Source organism: Equus quagga, chromosome 14 (genome assembly GCF_021613505.1).
Source record: "Equus quagga isolate Etosha38 chromosome 14, UCLA_HA_Equagga_1.0, whole genome shotgun sequence".
NCBI classification, from domain to species: domain Eukaryota; kingdom Metazoa; phylum Chordata; class Mammalia; order Perissodactyla; family Equidae; genus Equus; species Equus quagga.
Window position 1 is genome coordinate 74,732,245 of NC_060280.1, and position 20,426 is coordinate 74,752,670.

The 20,426-nt window shown below is 40.4% G+C and overlaps 1 protein-coding gene across 4 annotated transcripts in view; it reads right to left on the minus strand.

Moving 5' to 3' along the window:
- CDON (cell adhesion associated, oncogene regulated) overlaps positions 1-20,185 on the minus strand; it is a 94,958-nt gene extending 74,773 nt beyond the window's left edge. Inside the window, exon 1 of one of the 4 annotated variants that reach the window (XM_046685449.1) lies at positions 20,070-20,185. The gene's annotated coding sequence lies outside the window, so the exon portion shown is untranslated. Of the gene's footprint in view, positions 1-15,933; positions 16,069-17,433; positions 17,660-19,303; positions 19,571-20,069 lie in introns of those variants that run through there. The other 3 variants (XM_046685445.1, XM_046685448.1, XM_046685447.1) reach the window with 3 other exon arrangements.
- Positions 20,186-20,426: the final 241 nt, after the last annotated feature.

Genomic DNA, 20,426 nt, shown 5'->3' on the forward strand with positions numbered 1-20,426 from the left:
CCCTCATTCAACCCCCAAAATTCGTCTCGCCCCTTGTTCTCTCTGCACACTGCTCTAAAACTTCACTTTTTAAACTTCTCTCCTCCTTCAGTAATGGCCTGGATTTTCATTTCCATCTGATTTCCCCTGGGTAAAAACTATAGCCAAGGAGGAGAAATGAAGGGAAAATGCAGAATTGGATTTTACCTGACTCATTACACAGCAAAAAAAGAACTGGGCTCGATATTTACAGGTCACATAAATGTGAAACATTTCTACCAGACCCGGATTAACCGCTAGTCTGTCAGTTCCATTTGTTCATCACTGGATAGCCAACACCTAGGAAGTGTCTTGCACAAAATGAGTGCTTAATAAATGCTGACGAATGAATAATCATACACTGAGAGAAACTCAGCAATGTTTCCTGGGAATTATAAAGTCACTTAAACTACTAACTTAATAGGTTTAAAAACACTCTAGTAAGCTAAAAAAGAAATGCTAAGAATGGTCTAACATTATTAAACAACTGTTTATTTATTTACTTATTTATTTTTTAAGATTTTATTTTTCCTTTTTCTCCCCAAAGCTCCCCAGTACATAGTTGTGTATTTTTAGTTGTGGGTCCTTCCAGTTTTGGCCTGTGGGATGCCACCTCAACATGGCCTGATGATCAGTGCCACGTCCGCGCCCAGGATATGAACTGGCGAAACCCTGGGCTGCCAAGCAGAGCATGTTAACTTAACCACTCGGCCACGGCGCCAGCCCCTAAACAACTGTTTAATAATCAGCACAAATGCTTTACGACCAGTTCACCCAGTTTATTTGGTCTTCTGTGGAAGTGAACATCCATATTTACTTATTTTTTATTAAGTCAACTTTTAAAAATCAATAGCTAATAGTTATATGATACCTAATTTGATAGGTAGTGAAGTCAAATGACTATCAAAAGGCATGACACAGCATCACAGAAAAACCATAGGCTAAAGTGAAAAAAATTTAAATAATGGATATTATCAAAAGGTCCTTTTAAACCTAAGGGAAAAAAGATACCACAGACAACACTAGAAACACTAGCACTTTGCTCACAAACAGAAGTGACTCAGTAGGCTGCAGAACATTCATTCTGATCTTAAACGTTCTACAGGCAGAGGACCAAATGCAGATAAACAGAAATCTCCACTTCAGGATCGTTATCAGGATTTGTAGCTAAAACAAATAAAATAGACTCTCTTCGTACACTTACAACAGAGATCAGCATCACAGGCTAAAACATCAGCGATTTTACTGAACATGGTCATGTTCCCTGAAACGTGATATGAACTTCTGCACGGTCAAAATCATGGGACAGTAAGCTATATTAAAACAAAACTCTACCACACAATGCTATTTATTACTAAATAGGAAGATAACTCTAGGAGGAATTTCAAATGTGCTTGAAGAGTTTTGGCCAAATTAACTGGTAAATAGTTACATAAATTTCCTTAAAACCATCAAATGAATCTGCCTCACCTCTTGCCAACACCCCGGATTAGGATTTTTAAGTTCTGAATTTGGCAAATAAACTTCTAAGAAAAATCAAGTACATTTTCTAAGCAATCTGCCACAATGCTAATTTATACATACACATGAGGTGGATTAATTACTCCCTGTCACTATTAGGCAATAGCAATTTGCTAATTATTTACACAAATAAATAAGCTTGTCTTTATGACATGTAATTATGAACTTAGCATTTTAAAATACCATACAAGTATTTAAATCAGAGCTATCAGAGGAAGACGCACATGTTTTAGTCAGTGGATCTCAGTCATCTTTCTGCTCCGGCACAAGAGAGTAGTGACACATCCCCAGTGGAATCATGGGTCACCTGGAAATGACTGGAGAAGGTGGGGCTCCACATGCAGCATGAAAAACCTTGCCAGATAATTCTGACATTCTCCTCCAACCTTGCCTCTTGCACCTTTCCTCTCGCTTCTACTAGGCACAGAATAATTGTTTGGTTTGGAAATATCTATGTGTTTATGCATCTTACCAAACATCTATTTTATAAGATTAATTATTCCAAAGAGTAACAGTAGCCACCACTTATTAAGTTTCTGAGTGAAAGATTTTACATATATTATTACCAATCTTCACAAAAATTAAAAATAGTTATTATTTCCATTTTACAAATGAAGAAATGGAAATGTAGAAAGCTCAGATCGTGTCCCCAAGATTCCACAGCTAATAAACGACAGGGGTGAGATTTGAACTCACGACAATCCCAGGCCTGTGCTTTCTTCACTCTACACACAGCTTCCAAGATAAAAGAAAGGCCTTGAGTACAGGTCTGTTCTTCTGTGCATTAACTTCAGGGTGAATCCACAGCCACTTCTCATTCTGGAAGGATTCTCAAACATGCCAGGTTTTAGTTCTTTCTATTTTAATCTGCATAGAGATTTTTGGAGGTATGAAAATCATTTTTTATAAATTTCATTGTGTTTCTGCAGTGCTGAAACTCAAATTATTATAAAAGCCCACTCTGGACCATCAGTGAGACAACGAAGATACGACACAAGACTTCAGTGCCCATATTGCATTTGTGCTTTTGGATCATATCTATGACATGTACTGGTCAAACAATGTTACAGAATACTGTACAAAGAAAGTTCTGAAACAGGTAAAAAGAAAAAAAAGACAAGTGAATTATCTTGTAGCTCATGGCAACATAAGCACGCCAAACTTGAAAAGCATGTGACATAGGAGATGGCGTTAATACATTAGGAACACATGTATTGCAAAGATCCCACATTATTATGGTTCATCAACAAGTAAATATTATTGCATACATACATTTTATGAATGGGTTTTTTAATTTTTCAGTACTATATATTAGGGTACACTTTTAAAATGACTGGCTCACAGAATATTGGACCAGTAGTTAAAAACAACCTCATTATTAAAAAGGAAAAATAATGCTAATCATGCTTAAAATCAAAAGAATCAAATCAAATAAACAAATGAAATACAAAATAAGCAAAAATATCTTCCTACTATTAAACTCAACACTGACAATCTAAAATTTTAAAAAAGGATTATTTAAAATTTTTGAATTATATCTGTTTTGTAGTTTTGCTAGTATTTACTTTGTAAATTTCTTTGTTTTATAAGAAGTTTGCATCTAGTTTATTTTATACATACTTAAATGAGATTAATAATAAAAATTATTTAATAAACACCAGGAGTTTATAAGAATTTTTCCCTTTGAAAAAGTCATACATTATTCAAGTTTGAATGTTAACTCCTTTTTAGCAAAACACAAGACACTATAATCTCCTTAATGTTAGTAATCTACATAGGGCCAGCCCTGTGGCATAGTGGTTAAGTCTGGCGCACTCCACTTTGGCAGCCTGGGTTTGCGGGTTGGGATCCCAGGCAGGGACGCACACCACTCATCAGCCGTGCTGTGGCAGGGTCCCACATACAAAACAGAGGAAGACTGGCACAGATGTTAGCTCAGGGCTAATCTTCCTCAAGCAAAAAAAAGAGGGGGACTGGCAACAGATGTTGGCTCAGAGCAAATCTTCCTCACCAAAAAAATAAAATAAAAGTAAAAAATAATCTCCATAATGTTAAGATGTTATGTTAACTAATCAAACACACAGTGATTTCCCCGATCACACACATCTTTGCAAATCTGAGCTGGGAATGAGGTTGGGGTAAGAGGACAAGAATTACAGTTTCAAATACAAAATTCACGTTCCCCAAAATCAAAAAAGTTAAAAGAATCTTATAAATGCTACCCAACTCCATAGCCACCAAGACCACTACCCTACGAAAACTCTATAAACACAATACAACCAAGCTTTACCCTCTATTTTATAGGCCCCAGATGGAATATCTTAAAGTCTGGGCATTTGCAGAGTTGTGATACGATGTTTCCTCCTGCAAACATGGTCAGTATCACTACGAAAATTATTGTGCTTCCCTGAAAACCTGGATTCCAATGACAAAAATACAATAATTAGGCCAATCTGTGAGGGAGAAGAAACAGATGGAATTCTCAACACTTACCTAAAAAAATAACAAAAAAATGTAAGACAAGCATCTCCTTCCTGAAATATCATTACTGTTACTGCTGACAACAGAAAGAAAGCAGAGGATAAAGAGGCAACGGTCTGCAGAGAAGCAGGGACTGCAGCCCCCCACTTGGCATGTTCCAATTCCACAAGTGCTGGCTCAAGTCCTCTGGATCTCCCTCCACTGCCAAATTGCAATCTTCAACAGTGACTTGAGGGCGATTTATACCTACCCTGGCCAGCCAGAAACAAAACAGGGGAGTTGCTGGGGTGGGGCTGACCATTACATAACCGGCCTACCTCCAAGTCAAATATTTGCATCTGATGATCCCACATCTACTCAATTTCTTTTTTTGAAACAACTTGGGAATGGCACTTCATTGGTGGTCTTTAACGCTACCAAGGCCCGTTAATTGTTTATCTGCTCTGACCATACGCAAACCCCCCAAAAAAGTACGAAATTTGAAAGAAGAGACGTAAGAGCCAAGCTCATTACTGAGGTATACATATAAAAATTCTAGAAAGCACTGGGCTTTCCCATAGATGACAACACTTGTAGCCTTGGTGGGAAAATTATCAACAGAAAAGTTAGGACAGGGTTCTGACAAGTTATCCCTTACTGTTAGGAACATGTCAATAAGGCTAGGTAGGAAGCACATCTCTTATCAAGTAAGTTTTATTTTCCTGATATTAAACTAAAGTGTGTTCATATTGAGTTTGGGAGGATGAGAAGGAAAAAGAGGAGATCTCAGAGGAACAGAGCTGAAATGTGGGGCAAGAAAATCAAGATGGTTTTCAGCTGTGTGGGGATACGGGCATTTATCCAAAAGCTCACCATTACCTATTACAACACTCACCTAACTGCGCTCTTTGCTAGGAGCCCCGTCCTAACCAACCCAAGAGCAAAATCCATATCATCAATTCTAGCTTAGTCCCACATTTACAGCTTCCCAAAGTTTAATCCCTACTCATTTTCCTTTGATTCGACACTGTCTAATTCAGCTATATCACAATAACATCACATTTTGTCAATACAAGCCCCTATCTCCTAGGTAACAGTAACAATGTGAGCAGCAACAGCAACTGCCCACATTCTAGAAGCATCTACCAGACCCAATCACACCATCTGTGAGGACTACATGAGATGAGCCAACAGCCCATGAGCTACCAATCCCATTACACAGATGAGGGAAATAAAGCACAAAGAGGCTGTGTCACTAGAATGTGGCGGAGGCTGGCTCTGTCCCCAGGCACTCTGACTCAGGGCTTACCCTAGTCTAAGCCCGTAGGATACACAGCCTGAAAATTTCCAGGTTAAGGCTTCCATTTACAGAAAACTAATTCATTCCCAATTCAAGTGTTTCATTAATCTGGAAATTCCATATGCTAAATTTACTTAAAATAGGAAATAAGAGTTTGTGTGTTGACGGGGGCGGGGGGACTTCCAGCCCTAGATACATTTTTACTAAGCAGCACGTGGATGATAAAAAACAAGAACGGGTCTTCTTTGGTTGGACTCAGCATTATATGTAGACTGATGATTTAAAGTGTTGCCAACAACGCTGGCACATTCCGGTCACACACGGTATCAATCTGTTGGTAATGAGAATGAGATAAGGAACAAATATGTAGCAGAGGTCAGCAGCAACACTCAATGGTCCAGACATGCCTTTACAATTGTCTAAATCATTTTCATATAGTTAGAAAGCAAGGGGTTGAAAATGCCTTAAATGAGAGCCAAAGACTTTGAAATAACTCAATTTCATTTGAGAATGAAGAGGAAAATTCTTTAAAGGTTAAAAATTCCACTATACTAAAGAATACATAACATCAAAGAAAAGCACGTTTAAAAAGATATTAAGATATGAGGCAGAATCTCTAAAATTTCAAGAATTTAATCATATAAAAGCCAAATTAACCTGCTGACATAAAAATATTATTTTAAAGCCATTTAATTATAACCTAAAAATAACACACAAATTAATACATATTAATCGTCACAGATAAAACTACAGTATAGACTTGGCTTATACTTGGCAATTAGAGAGCTGAACAAGTATTCATTCTTGTTCAGTTTTTCTCCTTTCAAATAAAAAAAAAAAACTTACAGACAAGCCTCATCAGTCATTAAGAGGGCCTGGTTCTGATATTATACGAGCCCTGTCAACCTTAATCAAATTGCTTGCCAGATCGTAGATAAGTAATGACTTGCTTAGGTTAGGCAAGGCCAGAGTTCTCCTTCTGTAGTATATACATCTCCGGAGTGAAAATAAACAGCCTCACACCTCTTATGGGAGCTGGACTCTGTTGCTATTACAACTCAGTCTTCACTCCAACGAAGGGAGGGGCCAGATCTGCCTTCAAGAATATCTACTTTTCCTTTCTTTCCTTCTCAATCTGGTCGTCAAGACCATTTTTAAACTATTTCATTAAACAGTTAACAGTTGCTTTGATTTATACCAAAATAATACAAATTAGCTATTGTTAAATGTTTCAGCATTAATATTTGTTCCAGCCAACATTATAGTGATGTAAAACAAAAGAGAAGTAGATAACAATTGATGAAAGCAATATGAGAAGAATCACGTAAAACTGCAAAGCTTGAATTCATTTTCTAACATATGCAAGAATGAAACACCCAATTATGTTTCCACATCATCTGTCATGTTTTGGATACAGGGCTAACAGGGAACAACTGTTAAGAGAAAGAGCATACCAATTCATATTTTATATTCATTCCACAACCAAAGAAACAAATGTAAAGTGAGATTCATTTCTAAAAAGCTCCCTTTGATATTTTCCTTACTTTACATGTAACTGGAAAGGGCTCTGAAACTTCATTTTCAGCTGGGATGTACTTGAAAGAACTTCAAAGCATCCAAGTATTCTACCTGCTCTCAAGAAATGTGTTAGAAAGCAAGGGTCCTTGGGGCTAGAAAAAAATGAAACGACCTCTTTAGAAGAAAGAGTTTAAAAATACAAGACACCAGGGAGTCAATTTTATCTTAGGTGAAATTCACTTCAATATCTTCCATGAGGTGAATAGAACCTAGAATGCAGAATCTGTGGTTTAGAAATGTCAAAGACAAAAAAAAGGAAAAAAAATCTTAGAAGTTAACTATTTCAATCTATTCCTAAGTACAGACAAATGTGCGACTATAACCTAAATTAAGCTTAAAAAGACTATAGTTTCAAATACCCTCCTTTTCCAACATAAGACAGAGAGATTTTACAGATCACCTAACTTTGAACTATATCGACTCTTGTATCTGATACCAGTGCTTGATCATTTGTCTTCATGACTTCCATTCTCATGAAAATTTTTCCGTTTCATACATTTATTGTAAATAGCAAAAAAAAAAAAAAACCCCAACTGTAAAAAACTCTGCAAAGTACAAAGGCTCTATGAAAGTTATTTAAGAAATGATCACCATCAGAAATAGAGGGAAGGAGAAAATTATTCTGTATATGGAAAAAAAGAACCACAAGACAGGAGCTGTCACTGTTAACCAGCAACTCCTCAGCAAGGAACTAAGTGAGCACAGGGAGGGTGGCGTTCCTCCGACGCCTGTCTGTGCGTGCAACCCCAGACAAGAGGGCCTCTCCCAATCCTCCAGAGGCCCATCTATTCTAAGTCTGCAGGGCACCCAAACAGACGAGGGCCCTGCTCTGCAAAAGCAAACTTTAGTCCTTTGTCACCATATTATCTATTGTTAAATTGCCCGAGTAGACCCGCAGTCCATTCACTCTAGGTGAATCAGACACAAAAGATGCCAGTCTTTCTCAGAGCATTAGAAAGAACTTTTACAAGCAAATGAGGGCTTTACTTGCCTACTAAATGTCAAATGAAAGCATTTTTTTCCAGAGAATTCACATTTCAACATGAAGGAAAAAAATCCTTAATTGCACAAATGAAAACCTCAAAACCCAGTTTCTCACTCTTGGTTGTTGAAGGCCTCAGGAGTCTGACCTCCGGGCTCAGGAGTGGTGCCTGTTAATCTGAATCCAAGACCAGCTGACGTCCATAATCACAACTGATTAAGTATTCGGTACATACGTACAACTAGCTAAGAAAACGTGACTCTGATCAAGCATTCAAGTCTTTGTTCTACAGGGCAGATACTTTCCTTCTCTTTTCCCTAATAATCTACCTATCTGGAAGAGAGACCCCACAACCAGTAAAACATGGACAGTTTTCCTTTAACACAATTTCTATGGTTATTTTCATGTGGGGTGGGATACAGTCTGGACTTACAAGGTTCACATTTAGAGACCCACTTGAGGAGCTGGCAGCAAGACTCCTATCAACATTACTAAGATGCATGAAGCCAAACTCCGAGCTAAAGTTTATTTGATGTCACAAAACATTGATATGGAATCTCTGCACAAGCTGTATTGATTAAAATGATTAAAAACCCCATTGTGGCTGCTGTCACAGTAACAAATGTGAAATTATTTTAAGACCTAACCCCTATGACAATAGCTCTTTTAAAATGCATCTTCAAACACAAAAGAAATAACAAATAATGACAACTGTGTTTGCTAGCCTAATAGGAAACCACAGTTAACAACCCATCTTATAATGACTCAAAATTGGCTTTCGTTGGCCATGGAATAAAAAAACTTTAGCTCTAAAATGTATGATGAAAATTATACGAAAGCCCTATATAGGTCTACAGTCAAAGCGTGAGTATTGTAATTTCTTTTAAAAGAGAAATCCAACTAAAGTACAAAATAATTGAAAACATAATGACTAGAGCTTGGAATCAGGAACTCAGGGTCGAAGTTTGATCCGTTTGTTTTTGTTTTAATCACAAAAAAGGACTTCATCGTAAAAAAGAAAGTATGCCTAATTTTCAATAAATAGGAACAAAAGCACCGATTTAGAGATTGGAACAATTCTAGTCAGATTTAATATGACTTGAAAATACGTTCTTAAGTAGAAATATATATTTATAATTAGGTTTAAAATGTACTTTAGCGCTCCTTACTGTAGGAAAAAACCTGCAATTTCATTTTGAAGGAACCTCCAAGATTTAATGGAGGAAAAAATAAAACGACCTTGTTTAGAAAGGTGATCACAGTAAGAGGAACCCACGAGGTAAATCATGGACACAACATAATAATATGACTTTCGTGGGGCCTGCTCAGTTTGATAATCTATTAAGAACTAGGAAAATATCTTTTCAGTATTTAGTAGTCCCAAGATCTAGTGGAACTACTGCTCAGATGCGTGGACACTGAAATCCTGGCATATGAGCTGTCATTAAATCATGATAACATCTAAAAATCTAATTTCAGAGGCCTGCCCCATGGCCGAGTGGTTAAGTTCGCGCACTCCGCGGCGGTGGCCCAGGGTTTCACCGGTTCAGATCCTGGGCATGGACATGGCACTGCTCATCACGCTGAGGCGGCGTCCCACACAGCAGAACCAGAAGCACCTACAATATACAACTATGTACTGGGGGGCTTTGGGTAGAAGGAGGTGGAAAAAAAAGAAGATTGGCAACAGACGTTAGCTCAGGTGCCAATTTTTAAAAAAATTAAAAATCTAATTTCACAGCAAAAGGGAACATGGTAAAATGGGCAGGAGGAAACACCATATTCAATCCAGCCAAATTGATTGGTAACATGATGTTATTTTACTGGTATTTATAAAGAGGAATACATAGCACCTTTTCTATAAAACTGTACTGTCACATTCATAATTACATTCAGATATTCACCCTCACATGACCATTTTATAAGCCAATGATCAAACATTTTCAATATATCGCAAGGTATGTAATATCAAGGTACGTAAGCTGCAAATAATGAAGTTTAACTCCATTTTACAGATGAGGATTCCCCACGCCCACTCTCATCCTCTCAGTCACCAATCTGAGAGGGACAGTTCACACTGCTGACATAGAGGTGAGCCATAAACGGCGCCTCTGCTCCAGCTGAAACTACGTTCATTCTCTAACTCTTGTTGCCTGTTATTCACTCTTATTTTGTTACACACACACCCTGAGGCCAAACGATGAAAATAAGCCAAAATAAATGAGCAAGAAAAATGTCTTATCCCTAGCTTATGATAGTATTTTTCTTTTTATTGGAATAAAAGACGCTGCCAAGTTCTGATGTCACTACAGTAATTTCATGGGCTGATAAAAGTAGTATTTTATCCATTAAACACTCGTCCCCCTTGCCAATTTTACCTCCAACCAGGCAGTGTGTACAACTACTCACCGGATAGATCTCAAATTATAGTAAAATAGAGAATACTAATTACTTTTATTCTGATACCATATAAAGCCAATAACAGTCAGAAATTCCCCTGCCAAGAAACAGAAGCCAGAATGCACTTTTTAGTACCTTTATATCCAGGAGAATTCCTGTAATACTGAGTATTTAAAAAACAGACAAAACATGACATCAGGTCTGGAGATACCAAATAATGTTGCACAGAAAATACGCGTATTAAATATACAATCATGCCTCACTTAACTATGGGGATACACCCCGAGAAGTGCGTCGTTAGGCGATTTCGCTGTTGTGCACACATCACAGAGTGCACTTACATATACCTAGATGGCATAGCCTACCACACACCCAGGCTGTATGGTACTAATCTCATGGGACCACCATCATATATGCGGTCCATCATTGACCAAAACATTGTTATCAGTGCATGACTGCATAAAACTGTTAAAATATTAGGCAAGCGTTCCAGTAATAACGTGACAATAGATGTCCTAGTATCTTCAACTTTTAACTATTTTTTTCTTTATCTAAAGCTTTCTTTTATCTTCATTATCTGAAGCTGTGGTATACCTAAACTTGACATAGAAAGTCACTGCTTTCACTGGATTTTTAAGAACAGACTTGTTTACTGAAATCGTCCATGGATCTAGAGAAGACAGTTTAGCATCTTGCTACTCAGTGTGGTCCAGTGTCATCAATACCATTTGGAAACTTGTTAGAAAGAAAGACTCTTGGGATTCACCAGATCTAACAAATCAGAATCTACATGGTAACATCCTCCAAGAAATCCAAACGCATACAAAAGTCTGGGGCACTGCATTAGCACTGACAGATTCAGGACATTCGGGTATTTCTACTCCTTAGGCACAGTCCAAGGAAAGGGGCCAGAGGGATGGGGCATATAGGGGAACATCACATCCTCTGTCCTTAAGGAGTAAGACCAGGACGAGACAGACACGCAAACACCAATGATACAGCATCAGTGCCATGAGAGAGGTGTTCCCAGCCTGCAGGAGAGAAAGGGAGGCACAGTCAAGGAATGCAAAGTCGCTGAGGATGGTGAAGCACCAGGAAGGTAAAGGACCCTGCACCCTGCTGACACCTGGGCTTTAATAAGTGAGAACAGTTTTGGAGAAATCAGTTTTAAGGAGAGTGGTTACATGATAAGATTTATGTTTTAGGAAAATCACTACTCTGGCAAAATGTAGAAAAATGGATGATTTTGAAGGGGGAAACTGAGCCTGGAGACAGGGAGATGAGGTAGCAGCATAAGCAGGAGGCACAAGGATATTTTTTGTCTCACATTCTGAACCTGCTCTCATCCCTCTCCCACATGTTGGAAAAGAGGCAGGAACAGTGAGGTGACCGTAACAGAGAAGTGCTAAAACAGCCCTGCTTATAGGTTAGAGAGAGGGTACAGAGGGTTCTATACACACGGTATGTGTAGACACAAACACAAAACAGTAAAAACTCAGGATACTCTTCTGCTTTATAAAGAAAATATTGTTTTGATGATTCAGGATTCCACACTCCCTTCAATCATTCTAAACATCAATTATTAACATACAGACAATATGTTTACACCGTTAAATAACCAAGAACCCCAGAAAATACCCTGAATACAGTTTTGGTGCTTGGCTAAGTCACTGACATTGGCCTTTCTCCCCCACGTGAGTTATTTCTCTCTTTTGAAATTCAAGCATAGAAAAGTTTAGGCGGAGGAAAGAAGGTAGAGAGACAAGAGGTACATTTATTAATTCTTACTTTACATATAATTTGTTATAGGAGTGAATAAGTAACTAAGCCAACAGATGGCTTCAAGTAAATTCTCAGATGTGTGCCTTTATAAAAAGGTAGCAAATACTATACTTGTAAAGTATTATCATTTCTGATACGGATACACTTAGAATATTGGAAAAGTCCCTATTTTCTATTTAAGTCCCTATTTAAGAAAGAAAGAATACTTGACATTTACTTGTTAGTGATAAACTAAGAATTACACTTCAAGTGAAAAGAGCCAGCAAGTAGAGGCAGTCCTCAACTTTAAACTGGGCTGGGTTGAGAAAATTTATTTATCCAATGGCTGTTTGGAACTTTTTTTGTTTTAAAGATTTTATTTTTTTCCTTTTTCTCCCCAAAGCCCCCCGGTACATAGTTGTATATTCTTAGTTGTGAGTCCTTCTAGTTGTGGCATGTGGGACACCGCCTCAGCGTGGCTTAATGAGTGGTACCATGTACTATGTCCACGCCTGGGATTCGAACCGATGAAACACTGGGCCGCCTGCAGCGGAACACACGAACTTAACCACTCAGCCACGGGGCCGGCCCCTGTTTGGAACTTTTTAATACATTTTCTCCCTCCAAAATTATGTATGCGTAGTTGTGTAGCTTAGCTATTATTTCACGGAGTCTTGGTACTACAAAGGCCCTGAGAGGTCATGTGGTCTAGTCTCTCACCCAAGGAACAGAGTCTTTCCACGTTAAGTTTTCCAAACGCCACTAGAGCACATCAAGTAATAAGGAGCTCACGCCTCTTCAAAAAGAGCATTTTCTATCATGGGGCAGCTCTATTTGTCAGACAGTTCTTGCTTCTTTTCAAACAAAATTTGCATCTTTTGAAAGCTCCAATGGAACAAAAGATGAACCATATATCACTACTTCAACTCTCCCCACCCCAGTGAAATCTTGGCACTGGTGGTCTGATTTAAGAAGAAATGGGGACAAGCTGCCCCTCTGGAGTCCAGGGGAACCCATCCCTACACACGGCTGTGTGTGAAGAATGCCCTTGTGTCAAGGAGCTATGAATAATAAGATTCAATAAAATTACAAATGCTGAAAAATACAATGTCTCCTGTGAGAGAAGTGGCTTGTGTTCAAGCAGAACATCCAGAAAATCCTTCATCAACATTTCCAGGAACAGAAATGTAAGCTATGAACCTAAAGCACAGCCCCCTCCAAAATTAAAACAACACACACACAAACTTCTGATTCATCAGCATCATCTTGTATTCTTGTTTCACTATTTGATGAAATAAATTTTATTTAGCATATTAGCGAATTCCAACAACACAAACAGAAACTCTAAACCCACAGGCATAGCCTAAGAGCAATTGCTAAGGTTAGGAGCCAAAACTTCTTCCGGATATGTGTTAGGTCCCGTTCTTCAAAAATTTCCTGCAGTATAACAACATCCTAGTTTCATTTTCTTCCATTTTGGTGGATATTTTTTTTTTGTCAAAAAAACATTGCATTGTTTCATTTTCTTCTAAGAATATTACACTAATGCTGGGCTAGTGGTTTCTTCTGTACAATTCTAAGTATTGATTATGGCATTAAATCCTAAGCACGAAGGATATAAGCTGCCTTAGATGGTCCTTCTCTATTTTGAGGCTCTCTTCCTTCTCTTCTAAAAACACACAAAAAATAAAAGCAGTTATCAAAGGATGCAGTTAATAGAATTGTGACAACACAATTATATTACCTTCAACCCAATTTTATGTATAAAAATAAGGTGACGGTTATTTTTCTAAGCTAGCCACTGGGATCTGATTTTCTAATAACTTAGGAAGAAGTGTTGTGATTTTCTTTTGTTCTCAATCACCACAAACCCAATATACCAATAAAATGAACTGCTACGAATCTCAAAACACACAAAAGATGCTACAACAATTTAAAAAGCATGAATTACTACTGTACACAATATCACAGATGAACCTCAAAGACACGAAGAGCAGTGCAAGAAAGCAGATATGAAAGAGCACATACTGTATGAGTCCATTTTCATAAAGGTCAAGAACAGGCAAAACTAATCTATGCTGAGACTAGGCAGAAGAGCTGCCTGCTGGGGGTGGCCAAGCTGTCTGGAAAGGGGCCCCGGACAGCCTTCGAAGGTAAAAGAAATGTGCGAGATCTTGATCTGGTCACGGTTACCATGTATATGTGCGTATATAAAACTTTCTCTAGCTACTCCCTTAGTATACGCTAACTGGACGCTTGTATACATTTTTATATTAGATCTCAATTAGAAAAAAAGCCACACTTTGTTTGCAAGTGCCGTTTATGCTTCAACTGCAAAATTAAGAAAACTATGCCATACTGAAACCATAGCAGTTACATGTGCCCACACTACTAGTCACTTCTGAGAATTCCTCCTTATTTAGCACTTCAAAGAAATCATTTCTGGATCAAAGTAGTGGACTAACACGTACAGGAGGAATTACTAAAAATAAGAGCAGCTAACATTTATAGAAGTTTTACCATATGCCAAGTGCTTTTCTTTCATTACCTGGTGTAATCCCCACAACTGTGGTAAGAGATACTTGGTCATCATCTCCATTTTACAGATGAGGGAACCAAGGCTTAGGGCGAGGCCACTGCCCAGCTCACACAAACAAAAAGGGGTGAGCTGGTCTGCAAGAACAGTTGAAAAGCAAGCTACATGTCAACTTCTTAATTCTCTGTATTAGGGTAACATAAAAATAAAATCAACCACACAGTTCTAAGCAATAAAATATAAGCAGAATATATCTAAGTTCAGTAATATAACCTGTACATTTTTCCCCTCTCAAGTAAGATGTAAGGAACTTCACGGTTCCTTAATTCTATGATTAAAAGGCACATCACTGGCTCTCAAGAACTGAAGCCCCTAGTCACATTCCAATTGATATGTAGCAGAACAAAATGTTCTTTGGGGTATTTTTTATCATCTCTGGCCATCAAAATACATCGCACAGCAAAGCGACTGAACAACGGTGAACCAAGACTCGCACAATGCTAACTTTAGTGTTTACTAGAGTTCATTTAAGAGTCCTTTCAATTTGCCCAGACTAGAAGAAGGCATACCCAGGATTAAGGTGGAAGGGAATCAAATATATTCTCTAAAAGGCTTCTTTATTTTCTAAACACTCTGTATTGTGAAGAGAATTTGGTAGACGACTACAAGATGACAGGATGCAAAGAACTGTGATACACAACATGATTTTAATCGGGAACAAAGTATATCAAACGAACCATCAAACAGGCTACTGCATTCTGCATTAATTGCAAACCAGAAGCACTGGAATTCACATTCATTTTTAACTATTCTTGGAAGATGAAAATCAATTATACCATCCAAGATTCAGAAGTGTTCTTCCTTGAAAAGTACACAAGAAACAAACTAGGCTAATATTCTGAAAAATGTTTGTATCCAAAACTTAGACAGGGTAGGGGGCGGGGTATGGGTAGGAAGACACACTAACGTTTCTCAAAAATTTTGCTCCAAAGATTTCACAGAAGATTTTTGGTAGATATATTTTCATTTACTTGTGGCTGTTAGCAAGTCTGCAAAGCAATGCCTTAAAACATACTAGAAATCAGAAAGAATTCTTAAAAATACAAGAGAAAAGACAGACATACCCTAAATGAATTTAAGTTCTATAATAATAATGTAACAAAAACACAGTAAAATCATATAAAAACAAATGAGCAAACTAAAATATACCTATTCAAACAAGCATTTCATCTCTGCAAAACAATTTGCTTCACATAAAAGTCTGATTTGGCTCTCAGTTTAAAAAGTTATTAAAACAATACATCAGCCCTCACAGGCAAGACCAAACTGTAACACAGTTTTACATCTTTATCAAAAGATCATTCAGAGAAAACTTACCAAGTCTGCAACGTGTAGACGCTTGTGCTTCGGAGGGAAAGCAGAGAAGTGACTTTCTGTACTTACAGTGGCGTCACTACAGTGCTAAAAACACATCCCCACAGCCCTGCCTGGAAGAAAGTCCTGACTAGCAATCTCTCTTTGGGTTGGGCTTTTCTCTTACAAGATAAGCTGTTAAGTCACGCCTTGATTTTAGATCTGCTAACATATGGAGTCTTCTAACCTAGCCCCTCTCCGCGTGCCCCCCCCCCGCCCGCGCTGCACCCCCCCATCACTACTCTGCTCCACTCCCTCTCCACACACACACACACACATACAAAAAAGGCACTGCAGGGCAGAAATTCTTCAGGTGCTCGCTAATGGAATTCCCAGGGTCTTGGAGCCGCTTCGGGGATCAAGAGATCTCGTAGCCCCCGCTGGGGTAAGGAGCAGTGAGTCTGTTCCATTTAATCAAATACAGAATGAATTTTCAGCTCTATTCACTAGCTTGTCTCCAGGGCTCTCAAAAGGCACCAGGCAGCTAGAATCACACACATGTGGCTCTTTTAGGCAAGTATAATTAGTTTGATTTTAAAAAGCCACATTAATAATATCACCTCAGGACCATTATTCAGGGGACAGATGACAATGATACTGTATGTTTTAAGACTAACAATGGGGGAAAGAGGACAAACAATGAGGGAAAACTTGAAGGATTAAAAAAAAACAAAACCAACAAACCAGTTTTTCATTTAATTGTAATCCAATATTTTTAAAGTGACATTGAGTATATTCCACATACCGTCTCTTAATTTTAACTGAAAAGAATGAAGTGAAGCCGTCCTCCTCACTCTCTTGAAAGTGAATTAGCACCACACACACAACAAAAATTTATAAGTGGAATGTTTACAAATAAATGTAATGTTTACATACAATATAAAATTTTAAATAAAAACAATCAAACATACTCTAACTCAATCCAACTTAAAATTTCCTGGGCAAAAAAAAAGCACCAATGAAAAAACACTGTAAAATCAAGTCCTTTAAAGCAATCTATTTAGCAACCAAACTCCAAATTCCCTTTCTAATCTAATTGGTTCCTATTAAGTAATAAGATCATATGTCTAAGGAAAGACTCCTTGGTAGACAACCCCTCGAGTCTTCCGATGTGTTGTCTTATCTAGGCTTCTACCTGGTGCACACGCTAATAACACTGCGAGAGCTAATGTAATTACATGTTTACAAATAACAAATTTTTCAATTAGTTATTTTTCATTTCCTATCCCCAGCCTGAGTTCACTAAGATAATGTTTAATTCCTGAAATCATTTCCCAGGATTTTACTCAGGAACAATCACCCATTTTCAGTCTAAACTCTGCAAAAGAACCATTTCTAGAGAGGAAAAATTTTACAACTTATATTTTGACAAAACCATACATGAAATTGTCTAGAAAGTCATGAAAGCATAAGAGCAAAGTGGAAAATAACAGGCAAGCAGGAGGACTAGTCAGCAAACTTTACCTGATCTCGAGAGCAAAGCGCTGTGACAGAAGTTCCTATAGCCACACAAAGCTCTCGTCTATATACACCTTGCGGCTCTGGGTTGGGGGGAGTCCTATCTTAAAGTGAACTTAATTCCTTTCATGCAAAGTCAAACCACCTGCAAAGAAGGCAAGGAGTAAGACTGATTTAGAAGCCAACCTACACAAGCTAGATCAGTGCGCTCCAAGTCCTAAGGGTTCTTTGTACTTCGAGGCTGGAGAGTCAGAGCTGTTTAAGTACTTTCCACAGAAGAGGAGGTTGATGAGAACCAAAGCAATCAATCAAAGCATCCCAAGTGAGTAACCACACAAACAATAGCACAGTACTTCTAGTAACTGATTTCCTGGTTGACTAAACTATTCAAACAAAGACCGGTTTCCCAAATACTATATCCGAGTTTTTGCATGAAAGTTAAACAATATACACTTGTGTGTTTTTTATGGAAATATAAATGTTTCTGCTCTATACACTGCCAAACACACACCCAGGGCACGTCTTTACAAAATGAAACAGGTTTTCTCCATCCTTCTCATATAACTTAAAGTATGAGGCAGTTTATTTCAACATGTGCATAACAGAAACTACAGTATTTGGTGCCTCTCTGGGTTCCTAAGAATGCTTTCTTAGTTAAGCACTAATTTAAAATTTCCAGAAATTTACTGAAATTTTCTTTCATCTTGTCCTAAAAGTTGAACCACCTCCCACATTTTCAGCTAAAATAAACTACCCCCCAAAAATGAGCTATAAAATGCAACAGAAGTTCAGAATTATGCCAAGAATAAACCCATTTCATCCTCCAGCCCTCTCCCCACCACCTCCTCCCAGACACTGTCCATTAGGTATGCCAAGTGTCAGTTGGGAGTCTGGGGCTTATGGTATCAGTGAGGCATGGAATCAGAATTAGCCTCTTTCATCTTCACTGGCCATTGCCCTGAGAATAAATCTCATGTTACCTTTTAGTCCAACCTTCTGTTTCTCAAGGTGTCTGATTTAGGACACAGAGGCTGACTTTCTGTTAATGAGGTTCCCTAAATTCTAGATCTCAATTGGAAAGCAGCCTGCCCTTAAAGCACCTGCCACCCTCTGTAGTCCAGACCAGGAAAAGCAGGCATTCTGGAGAAGAGCTTTTTTGGAGAGCTTTCCACCTGATTTGGTGGGGTTAGGGAAAACAATGAAGCGAAGGGCGAGAGAGTCTATCTATCCCTCTCAGTGATTTATTACTGAAATTCCTAAATGTGGAGAGAAAGCAACAAAGGTCTGGAAGCTGCAGACCGAAATAAATAGCAAGTCGTAATGTATTTAGCAAATGATAATGCAATCCACAGAAAGCTTTACAGAGGAGAAGGAAAAATACACTCCCTGGGGCTGGGAAGTCACTGAGTCTGTGAAGGCAGAGAAAGATACATTGTGCAGGAAATTTCTCTTGCTTCTCCCTACACATAAATCACTGTCTCTCGCGGGCGCTCTGCGGGGATGGAGGTTGAGAGAGGCGAGGGACCCCGCTCCCTTGGGAAAACGCGCTGGCGTCCCTTGCTCCCTGCTATGCTGCATCTCACCTGCCCCAGTGGATCATTGTCAAAGAGATTTAATCGTGTCACTGACACCTCTTCCCCGCCTCCTCCCACGAAGTGGCTCAGAGTCTCAGAGGACGCGGAACGTCGGAGCTCCCCGCTGGGCATCCATCAGCTGTTCTTCCCAGACCCCGCACGGAGCCCTGGACCCCCACGCCCCCCGGGCATGCTGGCCTGCCCGCTACCCGACCTCCCAATCCCAAGCCGCGTGGCCCCAAAGCGCGGTGTCCCTGGGCCACCCCTCCCTCCGACCTTGCCGTGGGACCCCAGCCCCGCACCTCTCAGCGGGGCAGGCTAAGCCCCCAGACCTCCTGCGCGGCAGCGGGCTGCGACAGCCACCCCCAGGTCATCCCCCGCGCGCTGGCGGCGGCTACGGCGGCGTCGGCGGCTGCGATCCGAACGGGCCCCTCCATGCACCAGGCAGGGCAGCGGGAGGGCGCGGCGCCTCGCACGCCGGGGCGGGGGCGCAGGGGCGGGCGGGTGGGCGACTGGCGCGGGGTCCCGGGTCTCCTCGCACCAAGCCGCGCGAGCCGGGCACCAGGGACTCAGGGGAGGGAAGCTGGGGGGGCGGGGCCACCGGGGCGCGGCCCCGCGGCCGCGCTCCTCCCCGCCAAGGCGCGCGCGCGCGCGCGCAGCCCGGCGGGCGCGGGGCCAGCGAGGAGCACGCGAGGAGCGGGTGGGGGGAGCCGGCCGCCGAGGCCGCAGCGCCCGACGCCCCGCGCCCGCGGAGGGTGCGCGCGCAGCCTGCCAAATCAGCGGCGGGGGGATGGGCCGTACCAATCTGCGGAGGGGGGACGCTCTGGGCAGGCCCTTCTCCCGGTTCCCTTCCTGCTCGCTCTACGAGAAAGCCACCCAGGGAAGTAGAGCAGAGTCCCTGCTCTGGTTTAGGACAGGTGAGGATGAGCTGCCCTAGCAGCTCACAGAGATTCCCATCATGCCTGCACTCACTCTCCCTCCCTTCACTTCCCCGGGAGAGGCGGCATTTCTGGCCTGTCTACACGTTCCCCCGTTTCCCCGCCCCGGCCCCGCCCCTCACCCCTCTACCTAAGTTCTTTGCGAAGACGCAGAGTTCTTCCCCTCGCTTGGGTCTCGCCTGGGATCTGCCTTAGGCGTTCAGCGTCCCGTCGCTTAGGGTTCTTTGGCCTTTTCACCACTTCCAGTGTTTAGTTCCTTGGGCGGCTCACCTGGTTCCCCAACCCGCCCTGCGCTCAGATACTCGCACGCGCCTAACAAAGCTGCCCAGGGACGAGGAGAGGCTCCGTGTGCTGGTGAAACCAGCGTGGCCTTTGGCCCGAGAGTCTTCCCAGCTCGTCCCTTGGGCCTGCCCCAAGTTATCTGATCCCTCTGAACTCCTGTTGTTCAAACAGAAAAAAGGAAAAATAATTTCTATTTAAATGGTTG